The 21,434-nt window shown below is 44.7% G+C and overlaps 1 long non-coding RNA gene across 1 annotated transcript in view; it reads left to right on the top strand.

The window, feature by feature from the left end:
* Window positions 1-12,146, top strand: part of LOC141107267 (uncharacterized) — a 111,870-nt gene extending 99,724 nt beyond the window's left edge. The window contains exons 2-3 of the long non-coding RNA XR_012235850.1: window positions 11,675-11,743; window positions 11,841-12,146. This is a non-coding gene — a long non-coding RNA (uncharacterized lncRNA). The remainder of the gene's footprint in view (window positions 1-11,674; window positions 11,744-11,840) is intronic.
* Window positions 12,147-21,434: the final 9,288 nt, after the last annotated feature.

Genomic DNA, 21,434 nt, shown 5'->3' on the forward strand with positions numbered 1-21,434 from the left:
GTGTTTTTTATTTGTTTAGCAAAAAATAAAAACCCCAGAAGTGATCAAATACCACCAAAAGAAAGCTCTATTTGTGGCAACAAAATGATAAAACATTTTGTTTGGATACTGTGTAGCATGCCCGAGCAATTGTCATTTAAACAGTGAAATCGCTGAAAGCTGAAAAGTGGCTTGGGCAAGAAGGGACAAAAGTGCCTGGTATTGAAGTGGTTAAATAACAAACATGTTATACTTACCTCCTCTGTGCAGTGGATTTGCACAGAGCAGCCCAGATCCCCTCCTTTTTAAAACAATGCCTGTAAATACCTTATCTTTGCTCTTTCATGGCCGGTCACGTGACCTCTGGCTGCTGTATTCTTCCGATCTACAAGCTATAGAGGGAGGGGCTGAGTTCCCCCTCCGATGTCAGCCAGGAAGGTCATGTGACCTCTGTGAATGGCCAGAAGAGATTAAAAATAAGGTATTTGCAGGCTTTGTTTACAAAAACATTTAAATAAGGAGAGATTAGTATAAAAGAGGAGCTGGCTGTAATTCTTTACTTTTACTGCCAGCTATTAATTGCGGCAGTGGTGGGGGGGGGGGCAGAGAGAGGGAGAGATACACACAGGAGCTGACAGACAGGGAGGGAGAGGGAGAGAGGAGAGCACCAAGATGACGGAGGCACGTAAACTGACCATGGTAATCAGGGCTCAGCAGCCCTGATTACCGTAGTCAGCACACAGAGGGGAACACAGGAACAGGCAGGATCAGCCAGGTTTTTTACAGCTTAGAGAGGGATAGATTGGACAGCACAAGCACTGTGCTACTTAATCTGCTATGAGGGACAGGAGCTCTTTTATTTATTTATTTTTTTTATTTTTTATTTTTTTTAGGGTTGCAACCACTTTAATCCTGAGTCACAGGAAAGCAAAACTAAGTGCATTCCTGTGACCCAGAAGAGAAGCATGACCAAAAAAAAGCTTTGGTCATACTTCTCTGTTAATATGGAATACACAATGATGGATGCCAATTTGTTTTGTCAGTTTGAAGATATTTCACAGAAAATTGTTGGTTCTACTTATTTCTTGAAAGAGTAGCAATAATTTGTCAAATTAAGTTAACGTTTGAGGCCCTCTGAGGTCTGACAGTTGCTGCTTTGTCAACAAGCTCCTGTCTATTTTTTTCTATCTGTTTATATAACATAAGTGAGATAAAATATAGAGAGAGGGAAATCCCTGTCACTGTCCCTATGGGAAGAGCTCTTCTTTATTCCGGTTCTGGCGACAGTTCAAATTTTGGATCATCCCTCACTTTTAGTGCCAATGACAATGGTCACCAGTACAAGTAGGGAGGGTGAATCTTCCTAGTGGTCCCACAGACAGCAATACAACCCTAACAGGCCATATGTTAAAAAAAAGTATGTCACCACAGGGTGGAGCTGTGGATATACGACATATAAAACTGTGCCACGTCCTAACAAATTAAACCCAAATGCACATCAAACATAATAAAATGATGCGCCCCATATGAGGTTGACTGGGCCCCCCAACAAAACTGGTGAATGATAGTATATATATATATATATATATATATATATATATATATATATAATATATTATTATATATAATATCGCTGGCACTGTACATAATGCTGGAAGTGGGAATACAAGCCTACATACACTAGGGATCTGCCGTGATGGATGACACAGATATCATAGCGAGGCTTTTGCTGATCCATCCAGCCCTTGATTCCTTGTATGCTGTTGTTGACCTCACTATAATTTGAGGGTCAATAGGATCTGGTAAGCAGGCTTGCCCACCCTTACAGTGGTGACAAATGCATGCACATCCTTTCTCACAGAAGTTGGTATGGGGATTTTCTTGCCATCATATATATTTATATATTTATGGTTGAAGACCTTCACCCAAGACAGACATGAACCACATAAAGACGCCACAAGACTTACAACATAACATAGACCTGAGGTGTGCCCTGGTCGGCTGATCGGTATGCCAAAAAAGGAGGCATACCTAAGATAAGTAATGGATGATTGTGGAGAGAATGTGTTTGAGAAGTGCCCTGAAAAGGAGGAATGGGTGGGAGAGTACTGCGCACTGGAACTGACAAGCACCACAGGTGAGTGGTCTGCTTATATAGCCCCCGACTCCTCCCATAAATTTAGGCCACCATACTGGCCTTCTGAAGGCTTGCTTAAGGCTTGTGACATTTCTACCTGAGGGTTCAGAATGTACTGGGCGAAGCAGGCGGATTTCCACCTGCCTAACTTCTTGATGACATGGTCCGGCACCCTGTGCTGAGATGCGGCTGAAACCGCTCTGATCCGAAAGGAGTGTCCAGAATACCGGCCGGGGTCAAGGCCTAGGTTGATCAAGAGGATCCTAACGTGTCTGATGAACTGGCTGCTACTCAGGGGGCTGGTAGGAAAAGATAGCAATGGGCTGGATTCCGACTGGTTGGGCAGATGAGACAATAACTGGTCGAGAATCACTATTCGGCACCAGACGTTGTGGGTCTGGAAGAGCTTGATGTCGACCCCAGGGCTGGACTTTTGGATTTTGGACACCGCGAGGTATAGAACAAAGTGACCTTGAAGGCGAGCCAGGTGGCACCTGCGCAGTATCTGGCAGCTGGGGCCACTAAAGGGGCACGAAGCCGTAGAAGGCCAGGTAGATGACCGCTTGGATGACCAAGCTGTCTAAGAACCCAAATGGGGAACGTGTGAGGATGGCAGACATGTCCCTGAAGATGGCGTTTGTGATGGGTAAGTGCTTGCTATTGGCTATGGGCTTATGTCTCTGAATGCCGCGTAGGATGGATTCGACTGCGTGGGCTGTGAACAAGGATGGCTTTCCAGGGTCCTTTAAGTACAAAGATTTTGGATGCTGGCTAAGTACAGCCTGATGGTGTTATGAGATAGAGCTAGCTGCGTGTGGCAATATGATATAAAGGCCAGGACGTGCTTGATGTCTCCTGCTGCCGCCCCGGGGTATGAGGCTAGAAACCTGTTGTAGGCATTCCTGGTGGTATGATAGGCCTTCAGTGTGTTGCGGGACAGCGACTGGTTAATGAGATGGGTCGCACTCTGAAGGTGTTCCTTTAAACCAGCATCAACTGCGACCAAGAAGGGATAGGAGAAGTGGTTGGGTCAGCTCCGGGTTTCTGCAGAAGGAATGAAGTATAGTTAAAGCGGGACAGTGCGTCTGCTGCGATATTGCACTTGCCCGCGATATAAGTGCAGTGCACATTGAAATGATGCTGCAGGGACAATTTCACCAGCCTACGCAGGAAGGACATGATGGCTAGCGATTTGGACCTGCCTTTGTTTACGATTTTGGCCACTGACCACTGTTTGCCCCATCCAGGTACAGCCCCAGACCTGAGCTGCTGCCACGATGGGGTAAAGTTCAAAAATGAGGATGACTGAATAAAAAACCCGGGAATCTGGAGAATTTCTGGTGGCCATGGCCCTGCGAACCAGTGATGGCCAAATATTGCAGCGAAGCCTGTGGAGGCTGCGGCGTCCGTGACTACATGAGGTGATGAGGCCGTTCCAATTTGTAAGGAACTCATCCCACATTGTCAAATCCGCTATTGCTGCTGGGTCCAGCCTGAGAATTTGATCGGGGTCCTGTACTTGAGAGAGGAAAACCAAGAGGCGGAAAATGAAGGACCGCCCCTGAGGGACAATACTCATGGCAAAATTGAGCATCCCAAACAGGCATTGTAGCGGTAACTTGGTACACTCTTGTGAAAGGGTAAAGGCGTTAATAACCGACCTGATCTGGGCCAATTTGTCAGGAGGTAGGCTGGCCTGCATGGAGTGAGTGTCTAGAGTGATGCCTAGGAAGGTAATGGACTGCGCTGGGCCTTCCACTTTATGTTCTGCTATGGGCACTTTGAGATTGCCAAATACCACTCTTAACCTGTTCAAATAAAACGGGGGCTCGCTGGGCCGTTCGATCAGCAGGAAGTCATCGAGGTAGTGAATGACTTTCTGGCATTGTGCTTGTGCGACAGGATCCAGGTAAGAGACTGGGCGAAGGTATCAAACAGCCACGGGCTGCTTTTAGTGCCGAAAGTCAACTTGGTGGCAAAGTAATACAAACCATTCCATTTGATGCCATGCCACCGCCAGAGGGATGGCTCAATGGGCAGTAATTTGAACGTGTCTGAAATGTCCGCTAGGTCAACCGATGCATATTTAAGGGAAAACTCCTCGGAAGGAATTAGGGAGTTTAAACTTGGGATGTGAGAACAATGAGGCGCAGACAAGTCGTACAACAACCGAACTTTATTTGAAAACTTGCCCTTGACAAGTCCAATAGTGTTGACTCTCCAAGTAGTGAAAGGTGATTCGGCAAAGGGGCCGATGATGAAACCCTGGTCCAGTTCGGACTGCAACAAGGTATCAATGGCCAGCTCGCCGTGGCAGCTGAAAGGAGGTTCCTGCATTTGTGGGTCGAGTGAGGCAGCGTGATGAGGCTGGTGTGAAATCCTAACATGAATCCATGTACCAGGAAGGCAGCCAGTGAGGGAGTTACATGTGAGGAAAGGTAAAACCCCAGCCACCAGACATCCACTCCGCCTAGTCATGATATGTTGTGCTGCTTAAGGTTGCACGTGACTTCAGGATACACTCTGTGGCACGAGACGCATTGGCTAAAGTTGCAAGTCTTGTAATTGAAGTTATTGCAGATTGATGTGCCCCCCACTGACAGGACAGGCAGTCCCAATTTGTCCACCTGGGGCAACTGTGTGAGGGTCAGCAAGCCTTGTCCGAAACCAGAGGTGGAGGGGAAGTTGAGGGGGCGTCTAGCACCTGTATTGGAGCACCAGTTCGCAGTATGGGTGGCAGACTGACAGATGGCACAGAGTGGGGAGCGTAGACCCGCAAAGTGGCAGCAGAACAGCTCTGTATCGATGATACTCCAATTGATTGCATGGCTGCTGCCTTAGCTAAAAATGACTGGTGGCAATCGTAGAATGAAATCCCCCATATTTGTAACTTAGGTCAACCACTGCGTGGAGGTACAAATCCTGCTCTTCCCTCCTGCTCCTCCTAACCATCCCAAAGGCCAGCACAAACTCTGTGACAGATAGCTTGCAGTTGAGCCTGGGGTCTTTAGATTTAAGGACCACTGAGACGCTCCCGCCAGGTATATGATTTGTTCTCTGCCACATTGTGGACCGATATAAGGAGGGAAGCCAGATTAACGTCCTTGCCATCCAAGATGTCCTTCCTGATGCCGGCAGGGAAGATGGTAGTGCAGATCTCTGGCAAACCTGCAGGTGGAGGCTTCAGGACAAAAAACAGCGACCAAGCCCGGAAGGGCCGCAGCTGGGCGCACTTCCAGGACTTCCAGGACTCCCATTCTACCCTAGACGTCAGAGACTGCTGTGGACAATGTGGTGACCATGGAGTGGAGCTGGGCAATAGCCGAGGAGATCGATTGCAGGAATGCCTGCTGGGTGCCAGGCTGAGCTGCCACTAGCGTGGGGAAGAGCAGCCTAAAGAGCTCAGCTTTCCTGGCTGTGGCGGGGTAAAAATTGCCCCTATGCCGTAGCTCCGCTGTGAGCTTGGGGATGGTCCAAGCCCTGAGGGACTGAACGCTGCTGCTTTCTGAACCCGCAGAGGGTGACAGAGGGGCAGAGGTGAAGTCTTCCCTGCCGGCCTGCGACATGGCTCCAGCTAAAAGACAAGAAAAGGGGAAATGCATGTGTTAAGATGAGTCATAAAGGCAGGAAGGGACAGAGAGGTTGCGTACAGAAAAAAGACAAGAAGGAAAACGAGAAAGGCAGAAAAAGGAACGACAGGTGCAGTGAAGAAGCCAGTTTGCGCTCTGAAGCATTGAGCGCTGATGAGTGGAAATTTAGAAAACTCAAAAGAGTGCGTGGAAACCGAGGTGAGGCAGGCAGTGATTGGCCAGGTAATCGATATCTTGGGTGCCCGTCTGTGCTGAGCTCAAACCTGTGGACCAGAGCCCCAGGGTTCACTGGGGCGAGAAACTGAAGTCTGGTACAGCCTAAGTAGGAATGTTGCGTTCTGTAGTTCGTGATGTGTGTTAGGTCTACAAACGCTGGCACTGCCAGCAAGCTTAACATTTAGCGACCTTGTCTGAATAGGTGAAGGGTTGCCCTTCGAAAACAGAGTGTAATGCAAAGAAACATTTGACAGTAACTAACGCCCGATGAGCAGCACAAACATGTATGTGAGGTGAACGTAGTAAAGGGTTCTGCAGGGTGATGTGAGGGACAGGGTGTAACTAGAAATAGCAGGGCCCCATAGCAAAATGTTGTATGGGCCCCCCCTGCAAACAGCCCCCCCCCACAGCTGCCCTAGTGTCAATGCAGCGTGACCTGTGCCCAATGCAGCGTGACCTGTGCCCCATACAGCGTGACCTGTGCCCATACAGCCTGGTTTGCCTGTGCCCCATACAGCCCCACCTATGCAGAGGAAGAGGCAAGCCACCCGGATCAGCAGAGATTGCCCGCTGTAATAGCTTTCATTTGAATTTCCTGTCTTCCCGGGGCTCATCATCACATAGCCCCACCTCATGGCCCAATGCCTTTGATGACGTCACATGTCCCGCATTGGATCAGCGTTCTGTCTATCAAAGGCACCGGGCCAAAAGGTGGAGCTATGTGACGTGAGCCCCGGGAACACTGGAAGTTCTAATGAAAGCTCTTACATCGGGCAATTCAGCTCTCTGCTGATGCGGACAGCTCGCCTCTTCCTTTCCTCTCTCTTCCCCTGGCTGGGAGACTGTGCCGGCAGTGCTCTTATCCTCACTGGGCCCCACTCGGCTGCGGGCCCCATAGCGCCCGCATGGGTCGCTATGGTGGTAGTTACGCCCCTGGTGAGGGAGGAACCCATGTACTACACCCCTGACTATACGCCTTAGTTTGCGAAGTCCTGGTTGGGGTCGAGAACTCAGTCAACCGGGAACCTATAGCAAGGTGACATAGAAGTCCAGTTTTAACCTGATAAAATGACCTAACCCGCCCCTTGAACGTGACTGGCCCCCTGGTAAAGATGTGAGCCCTATGTCTGTTTGTGTGTTTCTTTTTTTCTTTTTTAAGCTTTTTCTTTCTTTTTTTAAGATTTTTTCTTTTTTTTTTTATCTGAGGAAATAACGTCCAACCTGGTGCAGAATGAAACAACCTGAAATCGACTGAAATAAAGGAGAAACAACAGACAGAAATGGTGAGCGGCCCATATGCCATTGGAGCCGATGAGTGGCCGGATTAAGTGCCACTGGAGACGTGTGTAGCCAAGTCCCGGGCCCCCTGAGGCCCGATAGTGACCTCCAGAGTTAGGGACAGCTGACATCCTTCTGTGTAGAGTGGGTTACATGGCATGGTGGGTGTAATGCAAGGTAGATTGATGGGCACCAGACACTTCTTGAATGCAAATAGATTTATTGTCTCTTAAATAGAACTGTGGGAGAGAGGTTTAGGTCCAGGACACCCTTTAGTAGATGCAACGTTAGTTGGCAGACTCAGAGACTTCTATAGGCAGACAGCCATGTAGGGAAAGGCATCCAGCTAGACACCACATCTGCATGAGTAGGACCGCTGTCTCCTTTGACAACAATCTTGTAACAGTTTCTAACACGGTTGCAATAAACTCCTCCACTTTTTCTACAATCTCCTATTGTAGAACTTCACTCAAATGAGCTCCCAGTCTTTCACTAGACTAACAGATCCACTAGCCACTGGATCTCCTAAGCTCTTCCAATCTTCTCACTCAGTATCTTCCTCAAGTATCACCCCCGCATCCCTGCTGGGTCCCTAGCTTGGCACTCACAGATACTGCTCAAGCATCACCCCACTGGCTTGCTTGGTCCCTGGCTTGGCACACGATAATGCTCCGCAAGCAAAGTGGATGGTCCCATAGTGGCGACAGCTTCCCCCTCTACCTCCGACCACAGCTGGTTCCCCGACAGGCAGAACCGTTGCTTCTGGTTGGACACAGTCCCAACCCTACACTGCTCTCTTGCTTTTGGATAGGACCTCAGACAGCCTAGCAGCCAGATGGGGCATTACAACACATGTCCCCCCAGACAGACATCCAAGTGGCACAGAACCCCGATCACCTGACTCCACCTAAATAAACAGGCTCTCCCAGCAGGTGAAGGGAGTCAAGAAAATGCCTGCCCATTGGCTGAGACACTCCATTCATTCCTAATCTGTCCTTGCAATACCCTTGTCTTATCTAGTGGCACCAGATACCCGGCCATCTGGTGACAGAAGAGAGAAGTGCAGCAATTCCAGAATTAGGGTGAAATTAATTGGCCTCCTATCAACTGGCCAAGGCAACTATCACTTGGCAAATAAATTTAACAGCAACCCTGCCTAAACATCAGGGTGCTACATGTGCTTGCAATGATTGCAAGAAAGCAGCCTTATCAGGAAGGCGAAAACAAGGACAGTAGAAAATTAGGGCATGTGGGAATGAGCTGTGATCATGAGTGTGTGGAAACAAATCGTGCCAACTTGTGTCGGAGTTAATGAAGTTGCAATTTTTTTCAAAGATTGTGAGTATGTACAAACGTACGAATGGATGGGCTGAGTGATGACTGATAGCTTGTGGCAGGTGCCTCACGGTGGAGACCGAGCTGCAGAAGCTGTGTGACAATAGGATCGTGTTGTGTCGTGCTGAGGATTCGAGTCGTTGTGCCGCCAACACGACTAGCTTAGAATCAGGCTCTAGAGTGTATGAATGGACCTGATTTGAATTGTTGTGCCGCCGACGTGACTAGATTGGAATCGGGCTATAGATTGTATGAATAGACCCTTTTCGAATTGTTGTGCTGCCGACATGACTAGACTCGAATCGGGCTGTAGAGTGTACGAAAGGACCCGATTTGCATTGCTGTGCCGCTGATACGACTAGACTTGAATCGGGCTGTGGGGTGGGTGAATGACTGGGAAATGCAATGTTTTTGCTGAGTGGTACGATGATTAAGTGAATGACTGAGCTCGGGGATGTACGAATGATTTGTAAGTCTGTTCGCAAGAGGGGAACAACAAGGCATCGGAAACCTTCGAACCTATGGTTATGGTAACTTAATGAATAGGAACGTGATGAATCAAAATAATGCTTGATACAAGAAAGGTTTATGAATACTACGTGCGACAGTGAGCAAGAAATGATCAACGAAAAACCACGAACGGGGAAAACCGCAACACACTGGAATTCGAATACACAGACTTACAAACATGCAGTGAGCTGGCAGATTCAGTCTGGTGATGTAATACCGCGCACTGGAACCGACAAGGACCACGGTTGAGTGGTCTGCTTATATAGCCCCTGGACTCCGCCAATAAATTCAGGCCACCATACTAGCCTTCTTATATATGTAGACTCTCAAGTGATGTTTCTAGAGACTTTTGAACATTGAGTTAGCACTGCACTTTTTCTGTATTGTGAATGATAGTATAGAAGACTTAGAATTATCACTCGGTTGGAGAAGTGCTGCAACCTTGGGTATCTAAAGCCAGCTTGCTTAGTCTGAAAACACATCGAGCTGAATCTAGATACCCAAGGTTGTGGCACTTCCCTGACCTAGTGATACTTCTATGCCTTCTATACTATCATTTACCAGTTTTTTCGGGGGGGCCCAGTCTACCTCATATAAGGCAGATCATTTTACCCTTGTTTGATGTACATGTGGAGTTAATTGGTTCTTATATGCTGTTTTATACCCAATAATGTGGAATAAAGATAGTTGATTTTAATCTAACTGTATTTCTATTGCTTTTAACCACTTCAGCCCCGGAAGATTTGGCTGCTCAATGACCAGGCCATTTTTTGCGATACGGCACTATGTCGATTTAACTGACAATTGCATGTTCGTGCGACGTTGTACGCAAACAAAATTGACGTCCTTTTTGTCCCACAAATAGAGCTTTCTTTTGGTGGTATTTGATCATCTCTGCGGTTTAAATTTTTTGCGCTATAAACAAAGAAAGAGTGACAGTTTTGAAAAATAACACAATATTTTGTACTTTTTGCTATAATAAATATCCCCATTTTTTTTAAAAAAAAGCTAATTTTTTTCCTCAGTTTAGGCCGATATGTATTCTTCCACATATTTTTGGTAATAAAAATCACAATAAGCGTATATTGATTGGTTTGCGCAAAAGTTATAGCATCTACAAAATAGGGGATTTTTATTATTATTTTTATTTTTACTAGCAATGGCGGTGAACAGCGATTTTTATCGAGGCTGCGACATTATGGCAGACAGATCGGACACTTTTGCCAAATTTTTGGGACCATTGGCAATTATACAGCGATCAGTGCTATAAAAATGCACTGATTACTGTGTAAATGTCACTGGCAGGGAAGGGATTAACACTAGGGGGCGATCAAGGCGTTAACTGTGTTCCCTAGGGAGTGATTCTAACTGTGGGGAGAGGGGACTGTCTGGGTGAGGAGAGCGATCATTGTTCATACTTAGTATGAACAACAGATCGCTCTCCTCACCCCTGACAGCACGGAGATTTGTCTGTTTACAGTGACAGATCTCTGTTCTGTCCCTGTGTGGAGCGATCGTGAGTGCCTGGCGGTCATCGCGACCGCCAGGCACGTGCCTCCTAGTGGTCAAAAGGCGAACTGACTTACAGCTACGTCGTTTCGCCCAGGGGAGCCAACCTGCCGCAGTACAACTGCAGTGGCTGGTCGGGAAGAGGTTAAAGATCATTTTTCTTTTTTGGTAATGTTGTGTGGCCAATCCTAACAGGGGTTCTAACCCATCATTAGTGTGCATCCAGGTCCACAACTTAAAAAACATTTTGGCCTGAGATACACTTTAATGCCGCGTACACACGATCGGATTTGCCGACAACAAAACCCATGTTTTTTTCCTGACGGATGTTGGCTCAAACTTGTCTTGCATACACAAATCTTGTCGGAAATTCCGAATGTCAAGAACGCAGTGACGTACAACACGTACGACGAGCTGAGAAAAATGAAGTTCAATAGCCAGTGCTCTTCTGCTTGATTCTGAGCATGCGTGGAACTTTGTGCATCGGAATTGTGTACACACGATCGGAATTTACGACAACAAATTTTGTTGTCGGAAAATTTGAGATCCACATCTCAAATTTGTTTGTCAGAAAGCAAACTGTTCCTTAGACGGTTCACTTTTATTATGTTTTTCTCACAGCACACAAGGCTATTCATTAGCTGTCTGATAAGATTTTTTTTTTATCAGTTGTAATGATAGAAGCTGTTCAAACACCTTTGGCGCTAACAAGCCCTTGCATTAACTGTCACCAACAGCAGCATTAGATCTGTCTATAATGTTTCTCCTCGGATAAAATAACACAATTAAACTATTCTGATTTACAGTTAAGTGACGTTAAGCTACGCCGCCTGTCAGTCAGCCTCCTCATACAGGCACTTGTGTGAAATTAGGGCAAAGTGCTCCAAGGCGCCTTCAGGCCTCCCCCTGCTAAGATATGGCCATAATATAATATCAGACACATTGCATTTATCAAAGCCATTTTCTGAAACAAGACGCTACGGAGCCATCTATGTAATCAATCTGGCAATAATTAGATTTATCCATCAGACATTTTTTTCCTAAACTGAAATGGAGTTATGATTGAATTTCAGAGCACTTTTATTTTTTAATTACTGTTTTTTTATTTTTTTTATTTCAGGCATCCCACAAGTTCTATTTTTTGAGAGCACATGAATAGAGACCGCAGGGTGAGAGTCTCCGATGACAAGTAAGAACAAATAACATTCTTTTTAAAGCTTCTTCTTTTTTCACTCAATATCCTTTTGTTTCTCACTCCATTTTCATTTGCTTTTATCATTTCCTAGCGTGTCAGGCAATTTCCAGCGCTCCTTGCAGTCTCCTCGAATGTGGCATGTTGTTTTACAAATAAATAATTCAGTGCCATGAACTCCTAATGACTTGGAACAGAAGGAGCAGAAAAATCCTTTCTTATAGTGGAAGATGTTTTGTTAACCTCTGCGTGGAACCGTGCTGTACAATCACCTGCAGATGAGGACAATCCTCGTGCGGTAAAATGGATGGAAAAAAGTAAAAGCAATAAATGTAGAGGTTTTGTTTTCTAAACTGGAATTAGACCGATTAGAAGGGACCTGTCAATAAAATCCACACATAACAGCTGAACTCTTGCACTGTCTTCAGTCTTACACAGGTTCCTCTCCTGTACTGAAACTTCTTAAGGTGGCCATACACGCTTTGATAAATGATTGATTTATTTTCTGAATGATCTCTTCCGATAGGAATAATCAATCTATGGTTAACAACCCATTTAATTGATATGGCAAACACGGAAAAGTGGATTTCGATCGATAATTAGGCATTATCAATCGCACCTCTGTTTCCACCATGTAATCTCATAATGTGATCATTCAAAATACAACTGGATTCATGAACAAAGAATTTCAGTACCACCAATTGATAAAACAAAATTCATAAATTTCTGGTTTGGCGGATTGACTCAGTTTGATTGAATCCGATCTAAATAGAGTTTAAAAAATAAATCAGAAGAGAAGTTGTGGCTGTTCAATTGTTTGCAGATTTGATAGTTTTGATTGAATTGCAAATTGATTGGATAAAAAAACAGAAGCATTAGTCTGATTATCTGCATGCTGTGAGCTTCCTACAATGTACATTAGAACCTGCAGCAAATCAGATAGTGCTTGTCACATTTCCTGGCTGGAGGATGTCAACCATCGTTTACCCCTTTCCTCTCCAGTAGAGCTTTCCCTGGCCTGCCCCTACCATTCAGCTTATTTCACTCAATCAGTGAGGCTCAGGATCACATGCAAGCATTGACTAGGGTGGTCTGCTGGCAAATACAGCCTGCCTAGGGATGCCCACTCTCCAGATGCTTCATCTTGGTATTTGTAGAACTCCTCCAGGAGCCAGACCACTGTTTCCATCAGGTTTGAAGGCTCTTGGCAGGTGTACTGAGGCAGCAGATTTCAATGCACAATTCCCAATGCATACGTTCCTGAAGAAATGGCTGCATGTGTAAGCAGGTGCTGCAGCAACCATCAGAGTGTCAAAGCAAGAGAACATCAAAAAGTACACCATGGATATCCAGAATGGGTCCAAAGCTTTATTCAGCGATCACATTATTACAGCAGAAGCAACATTTTGCAGCCTCACAAGACTCCTTCATCAGCAGATCGTGGGTGCAATATCAGGCTCCTGCAGACTGTCCGTGTAGCTGTTTGCCTGTCCTTCTGATATGGGCAGGCAGTTACTGCAGTCCAGGAAGATTAAATGAAACACGAGGAGGCTCACCAGCTCCTCCGTACTTCATTGAAAACTGCAAGCCATCAGCCGCAAAGGCAGTTGGTACTTGTAGTCTATTAATTTACAGAACTCTGTGAATGAATGACATGGTCATGTGGGGGAGCCCTGCACAGCCACACTCTTTTCAAATCGTGACGGCGGGTGCGGGGAGAGGATCCCTTGTCCACTGTGACAGGGAGGAGGGGACCGGGGGGAGGGAGCTGCAGGAGCAGGAACATGTTATATGCTCCACCCTAACAATGGGTGGAACATGTTACATGGTCCCAAAGGTGAACTTATCCTTTAAGAGCTCAGACTTAAAACAAAGACCACATTGTTTCTGGATACCAGGAGTATTGTGGATGTTTCATGTCATTCAAGGTCACAGCGGGTCCAATGTTCCCAATTGGCTGATCACTCATATACATAACTGGAAAAAAAACATACATTCATATGACTATATTAGTATTTTAAGCAGGGCATGGGAAGACTTTCACTATTCTGGCACTTATTTTTATATTTAAATTTATATATTTTGTATATTTTAAATTTATATATTTTCTGCCTACTCGTTCAATCGTTATCTGACATCTATGGCCACCATTAGCCCTCATGCACACAGGCTGTTAAAAAAACGTTATGAAAACGCCAGTATCTTTGCAGTGATTTTTTAAAACTTTTTTCAGCTTTTTTCAGCGTTTTTGCAATAGCGTTTTTGAGCGTTTTTGAGCGTTTTTCCGCGTTAGCGTTTTTGAGCGTTTTTTTTTTTTTTCAAAATTTTTTTTTTTTTTTTCAATGGATCAAAAACGCTAAAAAATGTTGGTGAATGACGTTTTTGAGCGTTTTTGTGCGTTAGAGCGTTTTTACAGCTAAAAAACGTCTTTCAGAACCCACTGGTCCTGGGTTTTTTTTACAGCTTAAAAACGCCTATGCCACTTGCAGCTCAAAAACGCCTAGGTGGGCATGAAGCCATAGACTAACATAGACAGGCCTTTTTAAGCTGCAAAAAAAGCTCAAAAAAGCAGCTGTAAAAACGTCCGTGTGCATGAGGACTTAGAAGGAAGCTGTACCCTCTCTGTGAACTAACTGAGTTTATCTCAGCATTAAAGTAGACAAGTCACATAATAAAGCAAGAGTTTTTGTTTTTTTCCAAAAGAACTCATCATTAAATTATGTATTTGCTCTACAATCCATGACTTTACCTAGGCTGATATAATGATATCAGTCTGCTGCAAACAGGAGGAAGCATTTCCTCAATTATCTCTCTGCCAGTCATCATTCAAACTGTACATTTGTAATTTTGCAGCAAGTCAAATAGTGGGAAGCATTTGTAAACACAGCCAAGAACTACACAGGCACCAGGATCAGGGTTACCCACCGCCAGTAAATTTACTGACAGTTTGTAAAAATCAGTGATTTTTTTTTACAACTGGCAGTAAATATCAGGGTCTTATAATTTCATGCTGTGTTGACTTTTTAAGTGTAAATCAAGCAAATTACTTCGTTATAAGTATTGTCAGTGTTTCCACATCATGTTTATACTGTTTAATTATTCGTTTTCGATAGGTGTTCTGTAATTTCTCAGGTTGCCAGTAAAAAATGTGCTCCACGAGTAAATTTCCCATGTTTTGTCAGTAAAAAATGCTGCGGGAGGTTGGTAACCCTGACCAGGATTTACATGATTGTGGGATCTCTGTGTAAGCATTTCAGTCCAAGAAGTAAATGCTGACCTAGATTATGCCTAAACAAACATGGTTCCAGAAAAGCAGACAAATGCATGGTCAGGGGAGAACTGTAATGTCTCTGAGAGGTAAAAAATACCTGCAAGTGTAACACTAATACATCATTTGGCATTAATATAACACGAACAAATATATCTAAATTACAGTACGTCCACTTCACATTACAATTGGTAATCTCATTTTCTTAATGTAAAGTGCATTGCAAGAGGGGAAATTTAAAAAACTGTTCATGAAACATAATAAAGAAAATATGGAGCAGCAAGGAAGTAAAACCTGAACATTACAACTGTTTTATGAGACAGATGTCTTCTGTAACTGATCACCCACACAAACCACTTTACTATCATCTACAGAATATGGGATTGTATATGTCAGGAAAAGAAAGCTGGTGATTACTGGTGTTTGAAAAGCTAAGTACGAACAAGGTGGTCACAAGCATCATGCTGCATGACCTGAGAAGGCTTTGAACACCATTGATGGTAGACATGGGTCACCCTAGGCTACATATTCTTAAGTCTTCACTCCAGCCGGAGGAAGAAGGGATGGATTTTACTGCCTGCTAACTCAAAGTTTGACCCATGGGTGATGACAAATTCACCAAAAGGCAGATGAGTGTGAAGCTAAGCCAAATCTGGGAGGATGGGAGAGGTCTAAGCAGGGTATTTAACCAGCAGGCATATTAAAGTTTTGAAGCAAAAACCTACATTAAAGCAGAGTCAAAGGAGGATAAGCTAGGATCAGTTCAAAATCGAGAAATACACAAACAGCAGATGTGAGAACTAATGAGGGAGCAGCGAGACTGTCCAGCACTAGGCACACAATGTGGCAGCCTTGGCAGGCGTAAATGCTTCATCAGCACATGCATGTGTCAACATGTTCATCCTCTGCTGAAGGTGAATGCATTGCTGCATGAGTGGCGTACCAGTAGTGCAAAACTGTGAAAGAAAGCTGTGTGTTTCTTGCCAATAAACTACTGAAGACTCAGACCTGACTAAGATGTCACACAGGAACCTAATCGCACGTTACAAAATATTAATGCAGCCATGTCAGGCACAGACATACGGTACTGTATATGTATATTTATTTATTTATTTATTTATATGTATATGTATATATTTATTTTGTAGAAATAAGGGGAGAATTTGATTGGTTTGTAGGTGAAACATTTTTTTCTTTGGAGACATAAAATACATTTCCCACAAGCAGTGTTTTTTTTAGATGGAGATAACTAGGGAACAAGAGCTTTCAATTTCTTGCCAGAATTAATTTAGAGGAACCTCTCAACAGCTGAAATAAATGTCTCAGCATTTGCATTCTTGCATTTTACTGCTAAATGTCACTACTGTAATTTGTCACACGGAACATGGGAAAAAAACAATTACCATGTAATTCCTTTTCATAAAACTGTTGCTGTGTTCCCCCTGAAAAAATAACAATACATATATTCCTGTCAAAACAAAATATTAGAGGACTTTTTGAAAGACTGAGGTTGATATTTTTATTACTTTTTTTTTCGTTTGTATATTTTTGTTCTAAAGTATATCCATTGTTTAACTACATACAGTGGCAAGAAAAAGTGTGCAGATCCCTTGGAATTAACTGGTGGTATGCAGTAATTTGCCACAAAATGTGATCTGATCCTTATCTAAGTCAGTAGACAAACACAATGTGCTTAAAGCAGAACTAGACCCTCCTATCCTTTTCAGCCAAAAAAGTTGCCATCTTAGCTTCTGTTTGATTTGCAACTGCCATGGTGCTTCACATGTGATCAGTTATGCCACCAGCTATTTGATGGTTTGACAGTTTGGTTGAGAGCACAAGCAAATTGAAATTGTTTGTGTTTTACTCAGTCATGCAACACTGTACCCAAATGAAATGTGCGCCCTATTTTCACACAAATAGAGCTTTCTTTTGGCAATATTTAATCACTAGTGGGTTTTTATTTTTGTGCTATAAATAAAAAAAGACCGAACATTTTGCGTAAAAATGCCTTTTTTTTTGTTTCTGTCATAAAATTTTGCAAATTAGTAATTTTTCTTCATACATTTTGGCCAAAATTTATACTGCTACATATCTTTGGTAAAAAAATAACCTAAATCAGTGTATATGACTTGGTCTTTGTGAGAGTTATAGAGTCTACAAGCCATGGTGCCAATCATTGAAAATTGATCACACCTGATGTACTGACGGCCTATCTAATTTCTTGAGATCCTCACAAGCCAAATGACCCCTTTTTGGAAAGTAGACAATCCAAGATATTTAGTAAGAGGCATGGTGAGTTTTTTAAAGTTGTCATTTTTTTCCCACAATTCTTTGCAAAATTGAGATTTTTTTTTTTTTTCTTACAAAATTGTCATATTAACAGGTTATTGCTCTCACACAACATATTCATACATGTAACTACACCCCAAAACACATTCTGCTACTCCTCCTGAGTATGACGATACCACATGTGTGAGACTTTTTCACAGCCTGGCCACATACAGAGGCCCAATATGCAGGGAGCACCATCAGGTGTTCTACGAGCATAAATTACACATCTCATTTCTCAACCACCTATTACACTTTTGAAGGCCCTGGAGAACCAGGATAATGGAAACACCCACAAAATTACCCCATTTTAGAAAGAAAACACCCCAACATATAATCTATAAGGCATAATGAGTCTTTTGAACATGTCATTTTTTTCCAGAAGTTTTTGGAAAATGTGAGAACAAAAATGAAAACGCATTTTGTTTACACAAAGTTGTCCATTTATAAGATATTTCCAACACATCGGATGTACATAGCAAAAATGACACCCCAAAATACATTCTGCTACTCTTCCTCAGTATGGCGATACCACATGTGTGAGACTTTTACACAGCCTGGCCACATACAGAGGCCCAACACCCAAGTAGCACTGTCGGGTGTTCTAGGAGCATTAATTACATATATAATTTCCTGACAACCTATCATTTTTGAAGGCCCTTCATATTTCTAATGCCCCATACACACGGTCGGATTTTCCGACGGAAAATGTGTGATAGGACCTTGTCGGAAATTCCGACCGTGTGTAGGCTCCATCACACATTTTCCATCGGAATTTCCGACACACAAAGTTTGAGAGCAGGATATAAAATTTTCCAACAACAAAATCCGTTGTCGGAAATTCCGATCGTGTGTACACAAATCCAACGCACAAAGTGCCACGCATGCTCAGAATAAATAAAGAGATGAAAGCTATTGGCCACTGCCCCGTTTATAGTCCCGACGTACGTGTTTTACGTCACCGCGTTTAGAACAATCGGATTTTCCAACAACTTTGTGTGACCGTGTGTATGCAAGACAAGTTTGAGCCAACATCCGTAGGAAAAAATCCATGGATTTTGTTGTTGAAATGTCCGAACAAAGTCCGACCGTGTGTACGGGGCATTACAAATAGCATGTACATACCGAGAATTACAATCCAAAATAAATTCTATTGAGAAAAGGATAAAAAAAAAGTATCGCCTGTGGTTTTAGTAGTGTCCACAGAGGAGAGCATTGGTCCAGGCAGCAGGCAGGGACGTGCTTAGTGACAGCAATAGTAATTATCCAGGCAGCAGGCAGGAATATTGTCTGTAGTCAGTACAAGGATATTGATAGCACAGCCAAAGCATTTGTCCATAAGAATTGTCCAGGCAGAGACAGCCAGCACAGCCAAAATATTGGTCCTGTATACTGTTACCTGCAGACACTCATTATTGTACCACTCTCCAGCCCTTCATAAACATACTGCCTCTGGCTACAGCTAATTATTTCCAAAGTACAGGTAGAAGGTAAAGGTGTGGTCAGTTCATGCGGCAGGCAGAGGCATGATGGCAGTAAGTCAGCAGCAGGCTGAGGGCCTCAGTCAGGTAAGACCTGGGCACAGGGGTAGAGGCTTCTCCCACCCAAATATCTTTGAAGCCTCTGGACTCCAGACCCTAATCCGGAAATTACGAAACCTGGAGAAAACACAAAAAATTGTTTTCTCCATCCGGAAAATCAATTCTGGAGCCCCTCGCATATGTGAGACCCCTGTGTACTACAGTAGCAGGGCAACAGATCATTCCAAGTGGTAGGAAAAAGCATAGTCTATAAAACAGGCCAGGGTCAGTCCACGTGCAAGCAGTCCAAGAGGTGGGCAGAAGCGTAGTTGATAAAACAGGCCAGGTTCAGTTCACATGGAACCTGTCAGACTTCCACGTAGCAGACAGGCGAGCCCGATGTAGCAGGGGAAGGCCTCCCTTACGTATCTGGTTCCCGGCCCCTGGTAATATGGACAGGAGGCACGGGAGCACAGAATGGTATGAGAGCCTGGCGGTTAGCTGCAGAAGGATCCCGGTAAAGGTGGTTATGGAGATCTCCAGTAACTGAAGCACAGGCAGCAGATGTAGAGCAGGAGTGGAGCAGGTAGGTCGGGTCACAGGCAGAGGTCGGCAACAGGCAGGCAGCTTAGTACAAAGGAGCAGGCAGATTCGTAGTCAGGACAGTCCGGGATCAGTGGCAGGCAGCAAGCAAGGAGGAATCAAAGACAGGCCGATGGTCAGGAGATCAGGTTCAACAGGAAACAGGAAACAGGAAGCAGGTGCAGGGATACAGGAAGCTGAAGATCGGACAGCACCGAGCCCCCTGTGCAGACGGCCTAAATAGGCAGGTTGGCGCCAAACACTGGACGCGCGTGCACGCCGACGCGCGCCAACGCAACGCGATGCCCACCAACAGCGCGTCTGCCCAAGGGAGCTCTCTGACAGTGCCCCCCCCCTCAAGGGCAGCCTCCGGATGTCCAACTGTGCCAATCTGGCGGCATGAGTACTCCTGAAAGTCCTCAGAAGCTCTTCGGCATGTAAGTTGCCCTCTGGCTCCCAGGAGTTATCCTCCGGTCCGTACCCCCTCCATTTGATCAGATACTGCAACTGGTTGCGTCTCCTCCTACAATCCAATATAGCCTCCACTTCAAATTCTTCTTTGTTATCAACAATTATGGGCTCCGGTGGGTCAGTACTTCGGCCAGCAAAGGTGTTGGGTATAACAGGCTTCAACAATGAGATGTGGAAGACCGGATGAATCTTCAGAGTACTGGGTAAGTTGAGTTCATAGGCCACATTGTTAATTCTCTTCTTGACTGAGAACGGGCCCATGAATTTGGGACCCAATTTCCTTGAAGAACAGGCCATTCTTACATTGGTCGTGGACAACCAAACCTGGTTGCCAGGTTCCAGGATGAGCTCTCCCCGCCTCTTCCTGTCAAACATCCTCTTATTATACTCTTGGGTCTTGGCCATGGTTTCCTGCAAGAGTTTGTTGTTAGAAAGAAAAAAGTCCATAGTGTCAGAAACTGCAGGGATCGTACATTCGGGTAAAGACCTGGGCAGGAAGGACGGGTGGAAGCCGTAGTTGGCAAAAAAGGGTGTTTGCTTAATGGCCGAATGTAGAGAGTTGTTATAAGAGAACTCCGCAATTGGCAGAAGAGAGACCCAGTCGTCCTGTGAGAAAGATGAAAAACAGCGGAGGTATTGCTCCAGAGTTTGATTAGTCCTCTCCGTCTGCCCATTAGTCTGGGGATGGTAAGCAGAGGAGAGTGCCAGCTCGATTTCCAGGGAATCACAGAGAGCCTTCCAGAACCGAGAGGTGAACTGAACACCACGATCCGATATAATATTTGCTGGGACTCCGTGTAACCTGACGATTTCTTTAATGAAGACCCTTGCTGTCTCCATGGCCGAAGGCGTGCCCTTCATAGGCAGAAAGAGAGCCATCTTGGTTAACCTGTCTACAACGACAAAAATGGTAGAGAAGCCTTCTGCCTGAGGAAGCTCTACAATAAAATCCATTGATATCATCTTCCACGGTCTTTCCGGGACGGGTAACGGTTTTAGCAGACCCCAGGCTCTAGTTCGGCTATTTTTGCTTCGAGCACAGGTAGTACAAGATTCGACATAGTTCTTGCAATCGTTTGCCAACAGAGGCCACCAAAAAGTGCGCTGCACTAATTCGGTTGTCTTTAGCACACCGAAATGTCCAGCCATCTTGTGATCATGGCAGAGCTATAGCACTGCCACCCTCAAATCTTCAGGGACCACGATTTTACCCTTGTGCCAAAAAAGACCATCCTGGGCCCTCACTTCCTCTCCGGAACTTGGGGTCCAATTTGCAGAGGCTTGTTTTATGCGGGATAGTAGATCTTCTTGGAGTAACAGAAAATTTCCGGATGGAAGGATAGTGTCCGGATGCACAGGTCTGCCGGAATCAGGGGACAGAGCATCCGGCTTGGTATTTTTGGAACCAGGTCTGTATGTTATATGGAACTGAAATCTGGAGAAAAATAGGGCCCACCTCGCTTGCCGAGGTTTCAGTCTCTTGGCTGTTCGGAGATACTCCAGATTTTTATGGTCC

This window comes from Aquarana catesbeiana, linkage group LG09, assembly GCF_042186555.1.
Source record: "Aquarana catesbeiana isolate 2022-GZ linkage group LG09, ASM4218655v1, whole genome shotgun sequence".
NCBI classification, from domain to species: domain Eukaryota; kingdom Metazoa; phylum Chordata; class Amphibia; order Anura; family Ranidae; genus Aquarana; species Aquarana catesbeiana.